The sequence below is a fragment of the Aquila chrysaetos genome, chromosome 1 (assembly GCF_900496995.4).
Source record: "Aquila chrysaetos chrysaetos chromosome 1, bAquChr1.4, whole genome shotgun sequence".
NCBI classification, from domain to species: Eukaryota; Metazoa; Chordata; class Aves; order Accipitriformes; family Accipitridae; genus Aquila; species Aquila chrysaetos.
This window is the reverse complement of record NC_044004.1, coordinates 4,155,664-4,178,806: the sequence shown is the minus strand read 5'-3', so window position 1 is coordinate 4,178,806 and position 23,143 is coordinate 4,155,664. Positions and strand designations below refer to the sequence as shown.

The 23,143-nt window shown below is 38.4% G+C and overlaps 1 protein-coding gene and 1 long non-coding RNA gene across 3 annotated transcripts in view; one reads left to right on the top strand and one right to left on the bottom strand.

Annotated features, from left to right (window-relative positions):
* The window catches only part of CTNNA2 (catenin alpha 2), a 460,705-nt gene that overhangs the window by 207,102 nt on the left and 230,460 nt on the right, over positions 1–23,143 (bottom strand). The gene's annotated exons all lie outside the window — the stretch shown is intronic.
* LOC115353726 lies at positions 6,055–22,070 on the top strand. The gene is made up of 3 exons (XR_003927686.1): positions 6,055–6,331; positions 21,261–21,357; positions 21,691–22,070. It is a non-coding gene; the product is annotated as an uncharacterized LOC115353726 (long non-coding RNA).

Below are 23,143 nucleotides of genomic sequence, written 5' to 3'. Positions count from 1 at the left end.
CTCTGGAAGTATTTGATCCCCTAAATTTTTGGAACTCTGAAAGTCTGGATGATAATACAGCATGCTTATCAGAATCATATATATTAAGCCAACATACTTTTAAAAAACTCATTAAAATCTGTAACATAACTGCAGAAAACCCCCAACTTTTTGGTATCCGTGACCTTCAGGAACTCAATTGATAAAATATCATAAACACACAAATTTCCCACCTATTATCAGTAAGAAACAAAGGTAAATACCAGGTATGGTAATTTACAACCTTCATGCTGTCTGAGGATAGATTGCAAACTGTCAGCCTATCAAGATCATTTCCTACTGAAGTATTGGTGCATCAAGGCTTGAAATCAAATACCGGTCCCGTGGTCAACACACCATTTTTCTTTCTAGCATATCATTTGGTCAGACTGTAGAAATGTGATCTTGAAAATTGGAAAACCCTGAGTCGTAGATTATTCCACACCTTTGCCAACTAGGTAGGTACCAGAGCTGCTGGAAAGCTTAACTATTTAATCCAGTTTAATGCGACAATGAAAGCATGTTGGCATCCCTGAGCCATAGATAGGTGCTTAGCCTGAACTGGATGACTTTACAACTACGTTTTCTCAATGTGCAATAGTAACAAAATGTAATAAAAATGTTAATGAGGTAAATTAAGTGCAAGAAGTCAAATGATTCTGATAATATCATAACTCTGTGTCAGCTATCTTGTACACAACATTCACGCTAAGTTAAAGGAAGGAGGCAGCGTAAACTATTCTTTGTATCGAGCATGACAGTTTTTGAAACCTAAACAATCTTCTCAGATAATGAATTCACAACAGAAAGTCAGGAAGAAAATATTTTTTGATGGTATAGAATATCTTTTGTTCAGATTTTAGTTTTCCATTTGTTTTAGGCCTATGAAAATAAAGAAAAAAAGAAAGAAAGAAAAACTTGCCATCTACCCAAATACACGCTGAATAGAAAATAGACTGGATATGTACTGGTGATACTAATCTGGTTTCTTTCTTACTCTGTGCTTCTCATGTATTTTCAATTTAGCCTTTAAAACCAAGCTGAAGCGTGCTTCAATTGCCATGTACCTAAATTGTAGGATACAGCGAGACTCCTCTCATTGACGTAATTCTCTTTTCGGTAAAATCCTAGAGGAGCAAAATGACAGGCAGAAACTCCACATCCCACTGCTGACTCCTCTGCGCCTTTGCCCAAGCTCACACAGGCCCACAGGAATATATGAATACCAAAAAGCTTCAAATGCTGATTGTAAAGTTTAAGGTAAGCTGTCTCTGATTTCTAGAAACGCGGAGCACCTCAATGGTCCCAAATGACTTGACTGAAGTTGTCTGAAATTGGAAACTCAAAAAAAAAAAAAAAAAAGAGAAAAAAAGGAGAAAAAATAAAATAAAAAGAAAGGCACTGAAAACATTTGCTCCTACTGAAAATGCTGGCCAATATACTGTAGGCATTTTTGCCATTTCACAGCAAGCAAGTATCAGCTTCACTGGACAGAAGAAAAATTTACATTTTATAGCAATAAACTGCAAATTCCCACTTTCCGACTTTACTCTAAAATATGTACTATTGATAACTGAAGTAGTTTACACCTGGCACTGGGTAATTTCTTGATTGTACAACTAGACTGGCTCATCACTGACATAAATATTGGTGTACATGCTGTAAGTATATAATGCAGGATATACTGAAATGTTGCATCTACAGTTAAATTGCAATTATATGCATCCCAGTATATACGTATATATACATATACATATATCCCAATATATACATATTATTTTTTGTTGCCTCTTTTTCACATCCTAGTCACTTGCAACCCATGTTCCTTCCTCTTAGCTCTATGCATGCCACTGAACCCTATTTTATCCGTTTGCGCTGTTAATATTCCTTTCACACATGCATTTCCTGACCTGCGGGGCCACAGGGTTATCAGTACAGAGTTCAGCACAAAGACATGCTATTGACTGCCATCATGTTTTAATTTATTTGCTTTCAAGTGCACTCAAGTGTTTCTCAAATAAGAATTAATTCTGGTTTATTTTTTCATGGTTGGATGAGACTTGACTTCACACTGATGATTTTTCTCCACCAGAGAGCGGCCTAGAAGGTCTTTGAATTGCTTATGTCTAGTTTTATTTGACTTTCTTGCATCAAGTTTTTCTATACCTGTCTGGCTCTAACACTGGCCCTTCTTACCATACTACCATACTTCTGTAGTTCTCTACTATACTTACATCTGCTCTGCTGTCTTAGGTCTGTAGCTGCTGCATACGGTTTCTGACTCATCGCAGCCTCAGCTGCTGTCTTTCCCAATGTATGTGACTTTTTGAGGGCTGAACCACCAACTCATTGTCCATCTCAGTTTCTTGTCTCCTTTGCTGTATTAGGCTGCCAACACAACCTCATCATCTCTTAGTAGGTTCCGTCTCCTTTTTATTACTTCTATTTTCTGTATTTCTGTTATTCTGGTATCACTCTTTCTCTGTAATTCTGGAATTCCCATCCTTGAGAATATTCAAAACTTGCCCAGATTAGACCTTGAGCAACCTGATCTAAGATGACAGTGGCTCAGACCAGAGACCTTCATGGGTTCTTTCCAACCTAATTATTATTCCATGACTGAACGTCTCACTATGCAATGGACAACTAAACGGGAAGCGGAATCTGGGTTTTCCAGTCTGTCTCGGTATTATCCCTGGAATCTGTACAGCGCTACCCAACTTTGCTCTATATTTTCTTGACTTGCTTTCTTTTGTAGTGAAGTCTTGGTTGCTTTTTTTCCTTTGCCACCAATGTCTTTTGTTACTTTGTGGATACCGAGATGAAGTCATCCTGTACTCAACTTCCATGTATAGCTCTCTGTCCTTGCTATTTGGAGGCATTTCATTTGCTCAGATCTGCTTTTCTCAGCAAATGATTCACAATTCCCATGAACACTCCTGCTTCTAATTAGAGATTCGTTAACATTTTCAAGGCTATTCCCAGATATCACAGTTCTAACACTGCAGTGTCTACTCTTTCACTTGTTTATTCCATGCAAGAGAAAATGTAGAGAGCTCATGAACAACGATCCCAACCCATTGAGGGCAAGAGTCATCAAAACACATATAATTCCTTACCTTAGTTCCTTTATAATTTCCCGTCCTATTTTCTCCCCCAAATAAGGTAGAAAATTCTTAATTCTGAACTTGTCATTTTTGTTGCCTCTACATACTCAGTGCTTTTATGCTGGTGGCATGCCCAGTGACCCTGGTGGAAATACCTACGGAATTTTCTTTCACGTTTTGGGATTCACCAGACAGACAGTGATCACCCGGTTTAGCTTGTTTCAGGTAATAGCATTTAAGAGACTCTGTACCAGTACAGTGAAACTCTTGCTTCATAACGGGGCACTGGCAGAGATTCTGCAACTGAAGGTTGCCTTCAGGACTGACTTTGCTTTGTCTATTCCAAACATTTATTTCCTACACCTGACCATTTCTCCAGATTTAAGATAGACCATTGTAAATGTATCATTCAAAAGATGTAAATAGTTTGCACAGGGAATTTTGGGGACCAGAGATTCACAAATACATCTAACTTTAGAATATTTGGATTAAGAAAAAAATATCTCTTTTGGGGAGGACCCTTGTTTTTTTTAATTTAGCTGTCTTCATTGATTGAGTTTTTAATGCAGTCCCATAAATAATTTCACCGAGAAGAGCAACCGGAGGGCAGCTTTGCGTGGCATGATAGAGAAAATGAGCAACCGAGGAAAACTGGAATTCTTGAATCACTTTTTTTTTTACCAGAGAAAGAGTAATGTGAAGTTCTCCCCTAGAGGAAATTCTTATGTAAACCAGAGTGGATTACCAGCATGGGCCCAGCTGCTCTTTTATTAAAACATGTATCTGCAGTTGCAGAAATTAGAATCACCCAGAACTCTCCTGAAATTGATGTCATTAGTATGATGCTATAAAGGACACAGTCTCAGAACTGTATGGTCTGATCAAAACCCTACCAACGTCTGAGAACAATCTTACTGATTTTTATAGGATTTGATCAATTTCTTATTGTAATAGTAGTTACTTTATTGCTGGAGGAAGATATGCTAAATTGTTCTGCATTTGTAAGTTAAAAGCATGTCTTGAAATCTTCCATTAAAAAAACCACTCAGTTACAACTTTTTGCTGACTTTATCCCACTTTAATTTCATATAGATGATTCAGCAGTAAACCTGATTTACTGCATCAGTTTTTTTTTTTCCCTGACATTTTCCTAATACCCCCAAATGATCAAGAAGGCAAACTCTGTAATGGAGTTGGCTACTTTCACTATCGGACTATCAAGTTATAGCTTTACACTTAGGGTTCATGTTACAAATAGCAAGCAAAATAATATTTCTTTCCAACAACATTTAACAGCAGCAATGGAAAAGTCACAACTGAACACCTTAGTTTTCCTTGCATCAACAAGAAAATAAAACAAAAAATCAGAGCAAGAAAAGTGGAGCTTAGCCACATAGTAAGGTAGTTTAAGAAGAATATTTCTGGAGTAGTCAAGTGAAGTTAAATCTTTCCTACTGAAATTAAACAATGAAAATGATGATTGCAAAACATTCCTGACTTGAATGCTTTCCTGAGGATGCTTCAGCTGTAAGTAAGACTCTCAAGACAAAAATACAGATTTATATATTAAAAAAATCTAATTTTTTATTTCCAGTTATGATGAAAGATGAAGAAAGCTGAAATGTAGGAAAATACAGATTAAAGAAAAAAAGTAAATATACTTGAGGCTTAAAAATAAGATTCAACTTCTGTTTTCTTATGGTTTTCCTGTATTGCTATTGCACATCTCCTATGCAGGTGTCCTCCATTTTGCTTTTTTTTAATTGCCTTTATCAACTCTGGTCTTTGCTTCTTCACATATACTGTTTTTCACTCTTCTGCCTCTCATTCCATTCTCTTCTCTCTCTTTTCTTTTCCCTGGCAGATAATCATGTGGGTTTTGCCCTTATGGCCCAACCTATACAGCACTGCTGCCACCCTGCTCCACCTACTGGGATTACTGCAGCATGTGCTCCAAAACCCTGTATCGTACTGGAAAAGAGATGAAGAGCACAGAAACCAGCCTGGCCACCGATAACAGCCAGCTTCCAAAGACTGCAGCTTACTACGTGGCTAGATTTAACTCTGAAGTCCACAGTTTATTTTACAAAATGTGGAGCACATGCCAAAATTGCTACTTGTACTACCTGAATGCCACAGCAAGCGTTACACTTCTGAACACCTATGGATTTTACAGAACATCGCAAATGGGTTTTTATCTCACTTGTATCAAACAAAAATAAATGCAGATCAGCAGCTTAATATTAACACCTGAAAAGCCAGCCCTGCCTAAAGATGTATGGCTTAAAGGATATTACATGAGAAAGGTAAATTGATGCAAGCCCTTCCTAGTTTTCGCAACAGGCTCTGAACACCAATTTGGTCAATAAAGTATTTAAGCCCTCAGTGCTATGTGGGTTGTTGTAAGATTAATTTTTGAAAGCCTTTTGCGGTGTAAAAAGGTCTTTAATTTATTTTCACTCTAGGCATCACGGTCAGCACCAGCACAGGAAACTTGCTTCCAGTTATTCTTTTAATATCAAGGCTTTTGTGAGCTGGTGGACAAGGCAGAACTTACACCTTTTGCATCTATGTATATTCACTATGCATTGAGCCCTGAAGCACTGACTCGAGGAAAGTCTGTCCTTAGCACACACTAAATAAATACGAATCTCGCCGTCGGGCTCAGATTTACTCATGGTGGTGACAGCTGAGTCAGCGCATCGGGTGAATTTGGAATTCAAGTTGTTTGGGTTTTAGGGCCAGTGGAGTGAGCTCGCCTGCCTCTGTGGCCAGCCAGGAGAGGGTCTGCAAATGGGTTTGCAGAGCTACGTCTCAGAAACTCTGATGACAGTGTCTCCGGCCAGGTAATGTGACATTCGGACCACATACAAACCTCAAGAATATGACCCTGATGTCAGTGAAGTTGGGACAACTTGTGAGGATTGAATGAAAACCCCTAATTTTAGATTTTGCCTTACGGACCCAGCTCCTGGGACAACGAGGCTGCCTTCTCCATCTGATGTCAAACACCAAACTCACTCCGGCTTCAGCTGCATGCATGGCACACACACATACACCCACTTAAATGCAAAATGGCACAGAAATCAAGACTTTTGTATGCCAGCGCAGTATATGCCACTGCTTTAAGTATGTGGCAACTTCCAAGTCAGACACGCCGTAATGTAGACAACATTCCTGGCTGCCTCTTCTTCAGGAGAGTTGGGGTAAGAAAACGCTGCCAGAAATTAGTTACCAGGAGGACTTTGAAAATGCTATCATCTTTTATCAGTGCTAACTATATACGGTTGGTACTACCAAATGCTCACATGGAACATATAAATGGGTATTTGCCAACTAACTTCAGGCATATAACGTAGCTTGGGTTCCTCATATAGTTAATGGAGAAAGGTAGGTGTTATCAGAAGGCCATTCAGAGCAGAAATTCAATTATTGCCTGCCGGAGGTGCTCTAAGTCTTCTCAAGCTAGGTGCTGAATGTAACATGACCAGCCCTTGGTGCTCTCCACAAATGCTTTTGTGCAATGCAACTTCTGTGCCTCTGAATGTAAAATCAGCTGCCTCCACCAGTGTCCAAGTGTAATATTATTCCAAAGCAGCCCATCTGCTCTGCATTCACACCGGGCAGTATGTTAATTTGGAGTCTGAACAAACGATATCTGTGATGTGGCCATGTGTCACTGATCCAAACCGAGTACAAACCTGGTTCTGTGGTGTACCAGCACAGCTGCAGATGCTCCTCAGGGATGGACATCACATATGGCCACGAGTGTATCGCGTGGCACAAGAGTAAGTGCCATACAGAGTGAGCGGGGCCACGGGGGACAACAGCTCTGGTCACCCTGGCTGCCTCGGGATACACTCCGCCTGTACGTTCACTGGGGTTTACTCTTCGGTATGCAATAATTTGTGGCTTGCATCTTGATTAGATGACAGAAGTTCCTATAGAGTAAATTAAGCACACTATAATGAATGCAAAATCTATTAAATTCTTTCCCTTCTACTGCATCAGAATTACTTTTTTTTATTTTCTGAGCATGCATTTTAAATCAACCCTTTCAAGAAACTTGGGCATAAAATATAGATGTGCAAACACCACCACCTTCCAACTGCCACATTTACAGTTTGCAAAGTGATCCAATATTCTTGCTAAAATTCATTATCTCAAAGTTGCAGCACACCTATAATCACCCCATAATCAGAAGATAAAGCATGGCAGCTTGGACAGCTCTCTTGAGTTGCCTACTGATCAGTTTTGGAAGCTCATGCTTGTACTGAACATAGTTTCTAGAAGGATACTTGGTGAGACCATAGCAAAGCAGAGACCACTGTAGTCATCGTTTTCCTGTAGTGCATGTGTATGTGTTCATTTAATAATTCCAAGAGTTATTCTGACTTGGCACCCTGCAGTCCCTGACCCCAAATGCCACTCCACTGGATATAAAAGCTACATGCTCAGGCATAGATTGGCCCACAGATCCTGCTAGCAGTAGGCAGAACTGCTTTGTAAGTCCCATCTGCTGGGAGGTCAAGACTTCATTATCAGAACCAGTAAACGAGAGATTAAAATGGACTCTGGCCAATTTAGCACATCTGCCATGGAGGAACATCAACCACCGGTGCTTTCAGGGGAGATGGGTTATTAAATGAAGTTTCTCCAGAGATATAAAAGGTATGAAAGACACAGTAATGCGTCAGCTGCCTCTCGCTGGGACAAATCTTCCTGATCCACCATCCCCACAAACATCCTTGGATTTATTACAACTCTGTATGTTCACTGAGGTGACTGTGCTCCCGTGTCTATCCTGTTAAGGAGTAGAGACATAACTAAATCAACACAAAACTTCCTGGCACATACCTGCTCAAAACTTTCTGGCACATACCTGATCACTTGATGATCAGACCCTAAACGTAAGTTTTTGACAAATTCTTCAATGTGGCCCATGAACAAGAGAGTACAAGAGACGTGAGTTAGACCTATACTAAGTAAAAGAAATTGGAATAACATCCCAAAAGAGTATAATTTCCAGCACGAACTCAAAAAATCCTGTAAACAGAAAGCAGCATGTATCCACTAAGCTGTAGGCCAAGTACATGCATGCTGCTGAGCATCTGATGCTGCAAATGGTGGTTCTAGAAATTTATTATTTTCATTTCCTTCAATAAGATTAAGAACTGAACTGTATCTTTATTAGGGAACCATGTTTGACTATAAGACACCTCTTTCTTTAACCCTGACCTATCTACAGAAAGAAGGAAAACCTATTTCACATTTTTTTTTGACGCACCAGTAAAACAATGCTTAAGGTTCCCAATAAATGCTTGACTCAAAAGAACACCTAAAAAGCATCTCTTCAGACTGAAGACTGAGTTGTTTGGTGAGGTCAAGCCCAGTATAATTAATTTGCTATTGTTTCATGTAATGACACTATGCCTTGAGAAAGACCATGATAACAGCCAAATACAACAGACACTGTTCTTTGTCAGGAAAAAATGCTTTTCTTTTTTTCCATAGTATAGTTTGGTATAATAATTCTCACCTAAAGATGACCGTATTTTTTTTAGCATTAGAAGTAGCCCAAGTGTATTTATAATTCTAAATCCTGCAACCTCCAGAAATATAAAATAAACATAAAGTGGAAAAGTGGAAAGGCTGAAAAACACTTTGTGCTCCCTCTTGTTACAGTCCCATCGTGCCTATCATTTTTTTAACAGGAAGAAGAATTCGGCAATGATTCAAAATTCTCATATCTGTAACTAGAACAAGAGGAATGGTAGAGTTCAACAGCTCCAGGAACATTTTTTGCCTTTTAACTCCAATCAAGAACAGTTTTGTAGGCTTAGGTACATCCCTGCAATTAATGTTCAACTCCACTAGGTGTCATCTACCACTGCATTTCTACAGGGAATATGAAAACGCTGGCGTCTAAGATGTCTCGCATTAGTATTTCTATATATTAGTAATTCCTTGTGTTAAGTTCTGGGGATGTATCTATAAATTCCCATTCTATATATTACTTATGCACATATCTTATTATTACAACCGCCATAGCTACTCCTAATTAAGTGTATTTTGTAAGAAAATGTACCTTCTTGAATGTATGGAAAGCTGTCATGTTCTCAGAAAAAAAACATATCCAAATTAACTCCAAAGGAAAACAAAACCTGTTCCGTGCCTTTTTATACAACATTCCTATGCCTGAAGAGTGCTATTTCTGGATAAACCGACATTCTGCAATAAAGCTAGAAATTATTTCAGTCTTGTAATAATACTACCCTGGACAGTGCTGAGCGTTTATAATTCAATGTATATTTCTGTATGTACTGAGAGCATCATCAAAACTGCATTGCTGAGAGGCTGATATTCATCAGATAACTAGCTGGAGTAGATGCTAGTGCAAAAACCACCTTAGTCCAGACACACTAAACTATTTACCTTTAGTGTTCTGACTTTCTCCATGTTAAGACAATCTTTACAACCCCCTCTGTGGAATTTGAATCTGCATCTGGTCATAATTAATGCAAATAAAATGTTCAGCTGAGATTTGAAACCAGCAAATAGCGAGATAAATATGGTTTTCAGATGTATAATGGAGTTCATGTATAAGCCAGTATAGGAAGGTATTATTACTGCTGTGTGAGGCATTGATACTGAAACACGATAAAAAATTCCATCATTCCTGTTCAAGACCTATAAACCCCAAATATAAGTACTGAAAGAAAATTGCTGTCAGAGCACTCAGAAGCACAGGGCTGTCTAGGCAAGGAATGGGGCCCCGAGGAACTTGCTGTGTTTAGAAGAGCAAATAAAAGCAGAAGGACATAATATTATGAACCGCCAATACCTCTAGAAGAAAAGAGCAGCAAAGACTGATTCAAGCTAGAGGGCAATTCTGGCCCAAGAACAACTAGATATGATAAACGATTAATTTAGGTTAATTCAGAAAAGTTAAATAACCATTAAAATGTTAAGGTTTCTGAAATGACTTCTCAGTTGGGAGTAGTAGCTGGCCAACTATTTTTAAGGTGGACATTTCTCCACTTATCAAAGTTATATGATACAATTCCTGTTGGAAGAGGTTAGGAAAAAAAAAAAAATCAATGGTTTTCTGAAGCAACTGAGATAATATTATGTTTTTACTCAAATTGTTGACATAGGCCATGAAAATGAATGCATATCACAAATTTAATTTGCTTTTACTTTTTAGTTTATTATACTTAAACATTCTACTATCTCAAAACATTTCATGCATTTTCTATCTCAATGAAACAACACATTATAATGTAGTAATCATTTATCTGTGATAAGGAACAAGATAGTGCTAGTCAAGAATCATTTTCATTCTCTCTTATTGCATTATTTGTTAAGAACTGATGTGTGAGTAGTGGGGTTCTAATACATTTTAATGCATTTCTTTACATTTGTATATATAGCACTATATTGTAACTTGTATTTAAGTATACTGTGTTACTAACTACATGTCATAGCAAAATTATGACATGTTTATAATCCTAGGCCCATAGGCTACATTTTTCAAAATGTTGATTTTAAACAGTGCAAAACTAATAGTTACCTTCTTATGCATGGAGTTCATGCTACACATTGGACACTGGATTTGCAGGATTTAAAAGTCAATATAACTCTTTCGTGATTAATTTACTCCTCTAACTTAAATATTGCTTTAATGCTTGGCACACACTGTACGGTTAAACTAGGAGATATCTTGATTTGTGCTTTACACAGGCAGTAGGCACTTAACAAGAGAAATGAAAAAAAAAAAGGAAATAAAATCCAAACATAAAAAACCCCAAAGTATTATGGGTAAAATGCAAACATGAAATCTTTAGGCTGAAATGTGAGTATTGGTAAAGAATGAAGAAGCCCAGATAACAAAGATGGAAAATATTCTACAAAATTAAGCAGAATTTTCCCTGCCACTGGGTAAGATGGACCAGTCGTGTCAATGGGAAACGGCGTAACTCCAAATACTGTCACGACAAGGTGCCTCAACGCATATGCTCCCCACCAGATAATGTTGCCTGCCAGTGCAGGCAGGAGAAAGCAAGAGCCCTCTCCGCTGCCGTTACACGAGCACATCTGCTGTCACACTCTTGGATCTGTACAATTTATTACGACCACATAATCTGCAGCTATATTTTTCTGTGATGTTTCACAAAAGAGCCAAACTGGAAACTCTTCCAAAATTTCCAACTTCAAGGTGACTTTTGGAAATCATATTTAGCAAACTGACTCAAAGTAAGTAAAGGGGTAAAAAAAAAAAAAAAAAAAAAAAAAGAACAAAGCTATCTCTGTACAGATTTCATTGCTTATTTTTTGTAACTTCATTCACGTAATCAGACAATGTTTAACTTAATGGAAAATGTTTCCTTTATTATTAACAAAGACGATGCTGCCTGGGTCGCTTCCTCTACAGGTCTCTATTGTATCTCTCTTCCTATAGTTTCTCTTTACCTTTTTCTAGCAACAACTTCCTTCATTTCAGTCTTTGTATTAAGAATGCCCATAAAATATTGGTGTGTTGAACAAATAATGCAGTGTCACACCATACATTTGTACATCACATTTCATATGCTAAATCCACAAACGAGGTTTCAAATGGCTTCTCTCAATAGTAACTTAGTGAAAAGCTTTATATAGCCCACAGATACCTAAGTATATGAATCAGCTTAAATTCCCAGTATTATGGAAAGCTTTTCCCCCTCACCTCCCATGTACATTTATTTGTATTATTTCCATATAAGTAGTGCTTTACAAAAGATGCAGTAGTTGGGCTGTTGAAAGCACTTGCCTTTTAACAAAATAACACTGTTACCCCTGATTTCAGTAGCAACACCTAGGTCAGTCCTAAAAGCCACTTTTTTTTTTTTTTTTTCTCACAATAGCCCTGCACAAACCCCTCAGGATGGGGAACCCACATCCTCATTAACAGCCAGTCTTGTACCATTCCCCCTTTTCTCACGCAGTCAACTCACTATTAGTATTAACCAGACACATCCCAACTTCCTAAATATCTTGCCATTTCCCAGGCAAAACCCACAAAACACAAATGCTTCCCTCTGATCTTCGAGAGACATTTGGAAATTGGAGGTGTGAAGACCACAGACAGTCTCCAAAGAGACTGCAACAGCAGACAGGACTCTGTAATGAATTTGAGCAAACTGGTGAAAATCCAAATTACGAGAAAAATCTAACGCTCCCGGATGAAACTGGAAGGAAAGATTTATTCTGTTTGCAGCTTGGCTTTTCATGCCCTGTCCCTCAAGTATGGAAGGAGTCACATCATATCCACAATTGAGACCATGCATTTTTGGGATGAAGTTGTACATCCAGAAAAAGCATGTCTAGCACTAAAGACTATGGATTGGTTGTAAAATGGAAGAGGAGGTGCAACTTGAAAAATAATTTTAATGAAGAAATGTTTCCACAAACCCTCATGTGAACCAGATCCTATGATATTTTAACAAGCAACACCGAGGCCACAAACTGAGTGACGGGTTTTTCTAACACAGAGCATAAAAGATGGAGCTTTACCAGATCAGAATATTATATCAGGGTGAGACATTAATCTTGCATGGCCAAGACCTGCCTGAGGTTGATTTTCCAGACACATCATACACTGTCTACCAAAGTAATTATCAAGGTATAAGAATTATTTACACTCCCTTCCTTTTTGAACCCGAATCCTTCGTTGATAAGGGTGAGACTGGAGCAGACACCTAGAGTAACAGGCTAACAAAAAGAGAAAAAGAAGAGTAATAGTTGTGTTTGTAATTAGAAAAATAGGTGTGTCATTAAAAGCTTAAACCCCAGGTGTGTAATTACAGGGGGAATCTAATGGAGCTTCTGGTTTCTCATGAACACTTTCCATATCCAATGGCAGGGGCAAAATTGCAAAATTTCTGCCTTCCACCAGAGAGACCACTCTGTCACCATCGTAACTATCCTCCTCAAAGTCCTGCCCGTTTTGGTCATATAAATAGTGCAAACAGTCATTACTTACAGGGTTTAGTCTGTATAATGATAGCTAGATAATGGCAGATTTGGTCCAGGAAAGGTTACGAGTTACAGAAAGAGATTCCAGACCTCCGCACTCCCGCTCACATGAAAATGCCCGTTTTATCTTTGTACATAAATACATGGCAACGTTTGCAAAGTTTCCAAATTATTTCATTTTCTTGGGAGAGAGAGACCGTAATTGGGTGGGCTGCGCAAGCTCATTCTTCCTTCTGCTAGTTAAGTCACGGACATTCATCTTTCCACAAAGAGCCCAAATTGTTCCCGTCTGCGCCATATGTTTTGTTGTCTCATTTTAACTGACCTATCAGACCATAAAGAGCGGAACAAGGCTTTCACATCTCTTAATTGGTGTCATTAGGAGTCCTTTCTCATTTACTGTGAAAAGGACTAACATCTCCTAGAGAAAAACTGAAAGCCTTACGTGCAACCTCTCAGATTTGAAGTCAGAGGCGATGCTGATTAAATATAATTCTTCATTAAGAGATACGAAGTAACTGGGACTGGCTTTTTGAGTATACAGACATTAAAGTTCAAACAAATAAATAAAGTTTCTCTTGTGGTTTTCTTTATCCTGCATTATTCCCTTCTCGAAGCAGGCTGCCGGCTCACTGTGAAGGAGAGCAGCAGAATCATATTCACGTGACTCTGAAGTTTCACCTATGGCTCCCGAATAAAATACATTATTTCCAATATACCAGCAGCCAGAAAACATATATCGGCTGAACGCTTTGAAACTTCAATTAACAAATGACCTGTAGGCAGCGTTGCCTTGCCGTGGTCCGTGAACACACATAAAGCAGCGTATTAAACCACTGTTACATTAAACAGCTTCACAGAGCGCTGAACACCTGAAGACACCCTGTTCCCTTTCTACCTTCACAAAAGACTTTGTTCCTTTACCAATACGGCACGACGCAAACTGTTCTTAGCAAGATACTCTGCTTGCAAAACACAGCGCTGACGCGAACCGATGGACGACACGGAAAGACGTTAATAAAGCTGTGATCCAGTCCCTGGAGAGAACCGTCGCTATCTGTGTATTTAACAAGGACATTATACGGTGTGAATATCCAGTAATAAGGTCATCGCTACTTGCCTGGCCTTATTAATAAGATAAACTCATGCTGGCTGAATCGAGGCGGTTCAAAGGATACAGCGGGAATGTGCGGGAGGGCTGAAGCCCTGATTGCTACGGCCAGAGCCTGACGGCTGTACGTACACAGCAAAGCGGAGGCCAAGCTGTGCCGCCGAAGGGGATGCAAGAGCAAAGAACAGACCTAGAGGTATTCGGTGGTAGCACTGAAAAGGCCTAAATGTAAGACAAATTGCCTACCGCCAAGCACATTTTTAAACATTCTGGCTTAGACTTGCTTTACCGATTCTAGCATTTACACTGGGGAACAAAACAGCAACTAGAAAATCCTTTAATGCATTCAAGTACCTGATTAAATCATACCATGTAACGATTCTGTTGGACTTTCCGGGGCTGATATCTGTTAATCGGGAACTTTATGGAGCTCTTTCGTAGAAACATATCGTAGCTCAACAACCATTCAGTAATTCTAATTCCATAGGTGATGGGATCTGTCTCTAATGCCTTTCAGAAGCATATCAGGAGCCTGCCTCCTGACTATCTTACTAATTTTTCTAATTTAAAAGAAGCAACAAGATCATTTTTGGCAACATTTGGAAAAGGAAAGCTTTCTCTTGACTGCTAATGATGCAAATAATAAAAACAATCCAGGGTTTAATTTACCCTCCGCACAAAACTCTTGCAGTCACAGAAATTGTATTCACTCAGTTAACAGCAGAATTTCACTCCCAGTTAATAAATAAAAGCACTTGTATAATATAATCAATGAAATAAACAAGTTGTAGCACTTCTGTATCTCTTTTCATCCAGGGCTATATTTTAACAGCTCTCTAAATAAGACTGCCCGACTGTTCCTTGCTAAGGTTTTTTTTGTTTGTTTCAATAATCGTCTGATGGACGACAGACACAATGAAATCCTATCTATCAATGAGATTTCTGTTCTCTCTGGTCTTGTCAACTTTCTCACCCCTTCGCTGCCCTGCAAACTTCCCAGGAATCAATGGGTAGCTGGGTCAGCAGGTCAGCTAGCTCCCTTCAGCATCTAGATCCTACGCTCTGAAATATCGTTGAGTAAAGGAACATGAGGGGTCATCTAGCCCAGCGGCTGCTTCTGCAGAAAGACAAGAAATAGGGGAGATCTCAAAAATACCAGGTTTATGTGGTTCACACCTTGTTTTTCTAATAGGCACCTTCAGTGGATTCATTATCCATTATCAGAGTTATTTAAGATGATAACCAAAAAGAACAGTCCCAAATGTGAATGTCCTTTCCACTGACCAGGCTGGGAGTTAGCCATTATCACAGGAAGATACCTAAATTTATACGGCTGAGGCCAGGAGTAAATGTCATGCATCACAGAAAATTTAACATCAAGATACACTGGGAGAAAAAAACCCAACAGATTAATTTTAAAATACTTTTTCAGATTCATTGATCAAAAATGCCTTGATATACAAGGTTCCATTATTACATCAGCAGCAATTAGTAACTAAGAAAAATTTACTAGTCTTATCCCTAGTCATAAGAGCTGCTCTCAGCATGTTTTCAGCATGTCTGTGATGTAGGACAACTGCACTTATCGACTGCTTGCTGCCAAAAGTTGCAGTCCTGCTCCTATTAACATCCATGCAAAATGTAATCCCCCCAAGAAGACAGAAAACAATAACTCCGTAAGGATTTTCTTGGATTTGTTTTAATGACACTTGATAATTAATCTCTGGAGGGAGGCAGGCGAACATTAACAGGGTTCATGCATCCACATACGGACCAAAAAAAAGGCTCCACTGAATAACTCTAAGTCGAATTGAGGCACTGACAACCCAAGTGCTTTCCCTGAGACATTTTATAATATTCAGTCGGAATATTTTAGATATTTATTTTGATGAATTGACTCAAAAGCAAAAGCCTGCATATGGATAGACTCATCCCAGGTACCTTGCAGACTTCAGATGAAATGCAAATAGTGTGTCCTTCGGATCCAGTTTCATCTTCAGTTTTACCCCTCTCTATAGGAGGAAAAGATTCTAACTTTACCTGTCATGGTTGATAGAGATCTATTTACAAGATTCAATACTTGGCTATTGGAGCCAAACAAATTCAGAATACCAATAAACTTTTAAGCGAGAATAATAAACCCAGAGGAAAACTGATCAAGGATCAGGGAAATCTTAAGATCAAAGCTGCATGGGAAGGCTTCATATCAACTAATTTGAGCTAGTTAAAGTACAAGGCCAGTCCAAGCCAGAGTACAGGCAGCGGGGATAGACAAGACCCCCAGCAGGCAGCTCAATTTATTATGTTTTAAGTAACTGAACACATGGGATGGATCTTTCTTAAAAGGTGCCTCTCTTTTTTCCACTTACTTAAGAAAGCTGAGACTATATGGCTATTTTTTTGAGAGATGAAGTTAGGTGAGATACATTATTCATCACCTTTCAAAGAAGCACAGGCTTAATCATCAGACCTAATGCAGGTGGAAATTTATGTCATATGTTATGCCAAAGGTCAGATTACACATAATCAGAATGGCCCTTTTGACTTTAAAATCTATAATGGTTATAGATTAGGAACAGCTCCCTTGAAGGCAACGCAGTTACATGGATGGGGAATTGATGTGAGCTGAAAGTCATTCATAACAACTCTGTTATATTTCTTTTTAATAATGGATGTCCATAAAGAAAGCTCAGTTCATTTTTAAATGACTGAACTTTTTGAAGCGATCTGCTAATGGCTCCTATGACATTGACAAAATCTGAACAACATTTATCAGGTACATAAAGCTGAGAACACGGTCTGTACCTTGCATCAGAGAAATTTATCCTAAGCTGTCCCATACTTGCTGGCATCTTTAAAAAAAATGACTTTTTTACCCAATAAATATTAATACTGTCTCAAGAGACAGATGATATAAAATTCTTCCATTTCCCAACAAACCAATACATTTTATCTGTATAGAATACTGTTTTTTTGACTTGTGTCTGGAAATAATGCAAACAAGCACTTTAATAAACATAATAACTCAGTTGAGTGTGTGGGGAGAAAGCTGAATAACCTCAGATTTACACCCTTTTTAAATAAAGATTGTCTGACAATGTTGTAATATTTTACTCTATTCAGTTTGGATGTTTTAACCGGGATTTGCCAGATGTGTGCACCTAAATAAGCCGGAATGAGATATAACTGTGTACAGGACTGGAATTTACTGGTAAAATAGGTACATCACAATAGAATCAGAGAACATATTTTTCTTAAAATGTGTACTATGAACCCTTCATATTTTGGCATCTTCATGACTCGTATTTAAATATGATTATTTTCCCCAGTCAGAACAATAAAACAGACTGTCTATTACTTTTTTTAAAAAAATGGCAGGAGTTCTCCACTGACAAATAGAATGATGTACTTTAGTCATATACTGACATTTTTATTAATACACTGACATAAGAGAAACAAAATAATAAAACACAAGAGAAATGATTATTTAGCATGGCTGTGAAGGGTAGAGATGTTCAGTGGATAGTAGAAGCCAGATCTTATAGCTACAATTTTCTCTGAAGTATTGTTAATATAATTTCATTTCTCGGTAATTTACTTATCTGAAGACTATTAAGAAATTACTATAAAACCAATTCGGACTCTCAGAAGAACTTCAAAACTTAGAATTGAACTGGACCATTAGGCAGCCTGCAACAGTTGCCTCAGGGATTATAAAACACTTAAAAAAAATCCTACAATTAAGTTAAAGCCTAAATTCTGAGTGCAAAAGTTACAAGTAAATCCAACAGCAGGCAGAGAACACGGCAGCTTACAATCATCACCATTGTCCTGGCTCCCTGTAACCCTATGGGTTACATGGGACAAGGTGGTTCCAAAAAGTAGACCAGACAACTCAGTCCCAAAAATCCTTGTTAATTTTTGTGACAGAGAAAAACTTCTTATTAACCTCAAATCTGGTGACTTTGACATCCTTAAGCTGAAGAACTCAACCCCAGTAGGAGCATCCTGTCTGTAACACATCTCTAGGTGAGATTCTCCAATAGCTCATAGCAAGCCAAAATGAGTCAGAGGAATGATGAAACCAAAGTAGGAAGAGGAGTAAAGCCTTAACAATCATGAGAAGCCTTTGATTATGAGATGAATACAGTATAAAAACACTCCAAATCTCAGGTATATCAAAAGGTTGTACTTTCAAGATAAATGTTCTCTGGAACTAAAAAGTCTTCTTATTCTTATCATCATAATCATTGCTAGGAAAATGAGTAAATAAAGTACTTCTTTATAGTTGTCTTCAAATTTTGATTAAATTTACTTAGCTTTAGGTCCTCTTTCTCTTCTATTTACTATCAAAATTTTCTTGCTCAATTGTACAAATACATTTTTTAGTGTGTACGTCTCTCCACATTTATCAAGTCAGAGATTTTAAGATCCATTTACTGCATACAAACGCATCACCAGACAAGGGTAGATGAGCAAGGTATAATTAAGCTTTTTAAGACCGTTGAACAGTACCACGACATCAGTAGGATTGTGTGATTGATTCCTTAACAGAAGCTCTACAAGAAATTGTTCAGTACAAGGGAAAATTCCCTGATAGATTTGTATCCTGTTGAAAGATCAGACGGTCAATTTTCCCAATGAGGGGAAGTTATCAGCAGAGTCCCACAGGGATCTGCTTTGGGTCTTGACTCATCTTTATGTCCGTAATTGATCCAGAGGTGGTGAGGTAGTGAAATCTGCTCATGATACCAAAGTATTCAGCCTAGTCAAAACTAATCAACAGTGTGAAAGGTTTCAAGGAGCTCAGAAACAAAAAAGCAGCTGAAATTCAGTATTAAAGTGCTTGCAGCACCCCAGCAGTATATTTACAACAATACTCCTACTTTAGCAATTCACTCGGGAAGGAAATCTTGTGTCAGTTTGGGTTGTTCTCTAAAAGCACAGCTATACTGTTCTTGGAGATCAAGAACACAACCAGAAGGAACTCCTCTGAAAGGGTTAGAGAACAACACAGAGACCATTGCCGTGAAACCAAACAGATGAGGGGTGCGTCTGTGCCTGCAATGCCACAGGTGAACCACAGAACAGAAAATACATACAAGAGTAATAAAGGCATAAAAATTCTTCCATTCAAAATGAGCTTTGTGGAGAAAGAAAAAAAAAAGGCAGACCTATGCATTTATAAATGTAATGGAAAAGGTGAATAGAAGGTAATTATTCATTGTTCTCATTACACAAGACTTTGGGGACAACTGCACTGAATGATTAGACAGAGGAAAAGAAATACTTTCTCACGTACAAACATTTGTCATAGATATCTTGGAGCCATATATAAAAGGACTCAAAAAGCAGTAAAACAAATTCAAGAATTATTACACAAGATGTCCCAGATGCAACTTTTATCTCAAAAATTCCTTCAATCCAAAAGAGAAGGATCACTCAGCACTCTTTGTGCTTTATTGTTTACTTAAGCAGCTGTTAACAGCTACTCTCAGAACCAGGTTAAGCCTAGAGATCTTTGGTCTCTCTACCTCTGCAGATAGAACAACATCCTTAATTTGTGGCAAGCACCCTAACTTCTCTCCACTCCCACATTCCCTACTCTGAGTCCCCAACATGTCCCAACATCTCAAATTGCTCTCCACGAAGAACCCCTCACTCCATGCCGTTCCCAAACCCTACGTCGTTCATAACATCTCTTCCCACCCAACCCACGATGGAGCCCATCCATCCCAAACCTTTCCATACAACCCCGAGCTCTTCCCATGCTCCTGCCTCGCGTTCTTTAACCCAGAGAACCCTTCCTGGCTGTTACAGCTCCTCCTGCTCTGTTTGCCGAGGCTCCAAATTGTGCACGGCCAGCCGCCGCTGTTGGCTACTCTCTGATGCTGAGTCCTCCTACAAGTTTCACTGTCCCTGGAGAAGTAAAGCCCTTGCACTTGCTCTCACAAAGATCAAAACCCAAGAAAAACCTTCAGGCAGGAAGCTGTTATCAAAAACATGACATGACTCTGGAAGCCAAAAAGGAGGACATAAAGAAGAAAAACAGGTATAGCTTGTTTCCAGGCAGAATAGGTTAAGGTGACTAATTTTCAGAACATTTGCTTCTCTTTTCAGTGCTCCATTTGGGGGGAAAAACATCCTGCGTCATTTACTAACACAAAACACTCTTCTGAAGTGTGAATGCTTAGTATCTTTAACAATCACGCAATTTATTCTAATGTCTAAAAATGGATATAATAGAAAATTATTTCCTTTCTGTCAGCTTTAAAAAAAAAAATAGTACACTGAGATTCAATGGTTTCTGTACTGTTGTATCTTATCTTAGGCTTAAAAAAAACCTTGAGAACTCCACAACAAGCCTGTAGATGGGTTAGACTTTTGTGTTAAAAATGCTTCTTTTCCAGAAGGCATAAATAATTGCTGGGAGAATGATCATAAGTCTCATCAAAGTCAGTAGGAAGACTCCTACTGACATCATTATACCTGGATCAAGCCCAAGGTTTGTATTATAGCTTAATGTATTTTTATACTGGCACTGCAATGAATTCCAACAAAAATAAAGTTTTAAAATGTTAAAGGGGAAAGAATAGGTTACACTGCTAAATCCAGAGAAATTTTGAAATGGATGTGCTTCCTACACACAGAGCATCAATTCTGCTCTTCTATTCCTGTCTACAGCAACATAAAAGTCCCAGTAGGTGTAAAAATCTTCTCATAATGCTGTCTCCTTTTCAATACATACAAGACAAAATGCACTCCCTAAACATATTTCCCTTCAGAAACTTGTAGTTAAGTAACAATTTCGTCTCCTCTCCTCCTTATTTAACTCGCGTATCCCCTTTCTCTAGCTCTAAACATATAAAGAGCTTTATACCACTGCTGATCCCTGTTTGATTACATTTGCAAGGCTGTTTATTTCTTGCAGTGATTTGAGAAATAATCTATCAATGGAGCTCTCAGCTTCTCAATAGAATATACTTGGGAACACGTGCTCTTTTCTTTAGGGGATAAATTGTTTTTTCAGATGCCACTGCTTCACTCAGGCTGTGAGGCATCCAAATCAACGCTACTGAAATCCTTTGAGGAAGTTTCTTAGTGCAGGTAAGAAAAACATTTTGATAAAAGTAGTTGTGCTTTAAGGTGGAAACCTTTACCCAGAAACACAAACTATCACCAGATTAAAAAAACTAATCCAAAATGAAGTATGTTCCTCTAGGGATTATTAGTGATTTCATATTTTGCACTTACAAAACATGCCAGGGAAGAACTGGTGGGCACATTTACAATACTTGATTAAAACTACAGAGATGTTATGATAGAAAACATGGGAATTTTTTCATCAGAGAAGAAACAGCAGTGAAATCTCATTCCCTCGCAAATGTCGGGTCAGCTAGGATTATGAATCCTGAATCTGAGCATCGTTTTTTCTTACAGCACGTCAGATGCAGCTGCTGGAATTGGGATGCAGTAGTTGGTTTGTGATCCAGTGCTGGACATCATGAATTTCAGAGTGGAATGTTGTCTGAGAGATGAAAGACTGCAGGAGTAAAAGATTAAGGGCAAGAGGGTGTGAACTCATCAATATTTGTACTTCTAGGGCACCTGAACCTTGGCCACACACTCCTGCAGTATCACTGTATGGCCCTTAATGTAAACAGCACCTTTTTTTTTAACTTTGCTGGGTGAAAAATGGTGGTAATTATATAAAACTGCATAGCTACCAGGAATTTAATTTTGTGCTTTAACAATACAGAAATTAGGCACCAGCACAGCTTCTCTAAATGAGATTCGCTTCATTTCCCTGTCTCCTAGACAGAATGCTCTCTCCTTCCAGAATAAAATATGCAGAAAACTACAATAGCCCAAGGGAATCCCCTCGACGATGGATCCCCTGCAGAAGAACATGGGCTCATAGAAAGAGAAATGTTGGGAGGCTCCAGATAGCAGCCTGAAGAAAACCCAAGGCATATGCCTGTCCCCAACCACCGACTCTTTCCCCTTCCTCAAATTTAAATAGAATAAATTTTCAGTTTACCCTAAGTTTACTCATCCCTCCTAGGGTTAATATTAAGTTTCTTCAGATGTAGGTTAAACATTTTTCAGCTGGTGAGCTAATGCACAACTGCAGATCGCAGTAGGATCTGTATCTTTTGCTGGTAAATGCAGCAAACCGAGCCCTGTGGAAAGACTTGGTGGGTAACAGCATTCCAAGAGCAACTCGTAACTTGATCAAAGTCAGCTATGCCAAATTATGCCATATTTAATTGTTAGACACAGAAGTAGAAATATTTCAGTGGAACAGGATTTGTAAATAAGTATTTAAGCATTAAAATCTGGGCTAGTTTTTTTTTTTGGGGGGGGGGGGCTATTGTTTCATTTTTTAACTTGACCAAAGCTAATATATTTTAAGTGTGAAAAATTTACTGAAAAAATTCTGATTGTATTACTGAACAAATCAAATAAAGGGGAGCATACTTTAATGTCAGTATTGCACTGTAGTTTAATTTCTGCTGTCTCAATAAAATCATCTGAAATGCCTATCGTTCCTCCAATAATTTATCTTGCAGAATTTTTTTGCAATGAATATTAATGCCCTTTGCTGATCGGATGTCACTGATATCAGTATTTATTGCAGTTTTTGATTAGCTCTGCTATTATAATTCACAGAAAACAAGGCACAGCACAAATAAGAAATGCTGTAAATCACTATAGAAAGCAGAAGCAATCAGGTTCCTATCAAGGCGTGCATTTTAGGCCCAGTTCTTATAAAGTGCTTTATTGTGCACATAGACTAAGCCCATCTGTATGTTTTAGGTAGGGACAGACTTTTACGTGCTTTATCACATCAGAACCAAACTTCCAGATCTGTGAATGGAAGAAGGAGTGA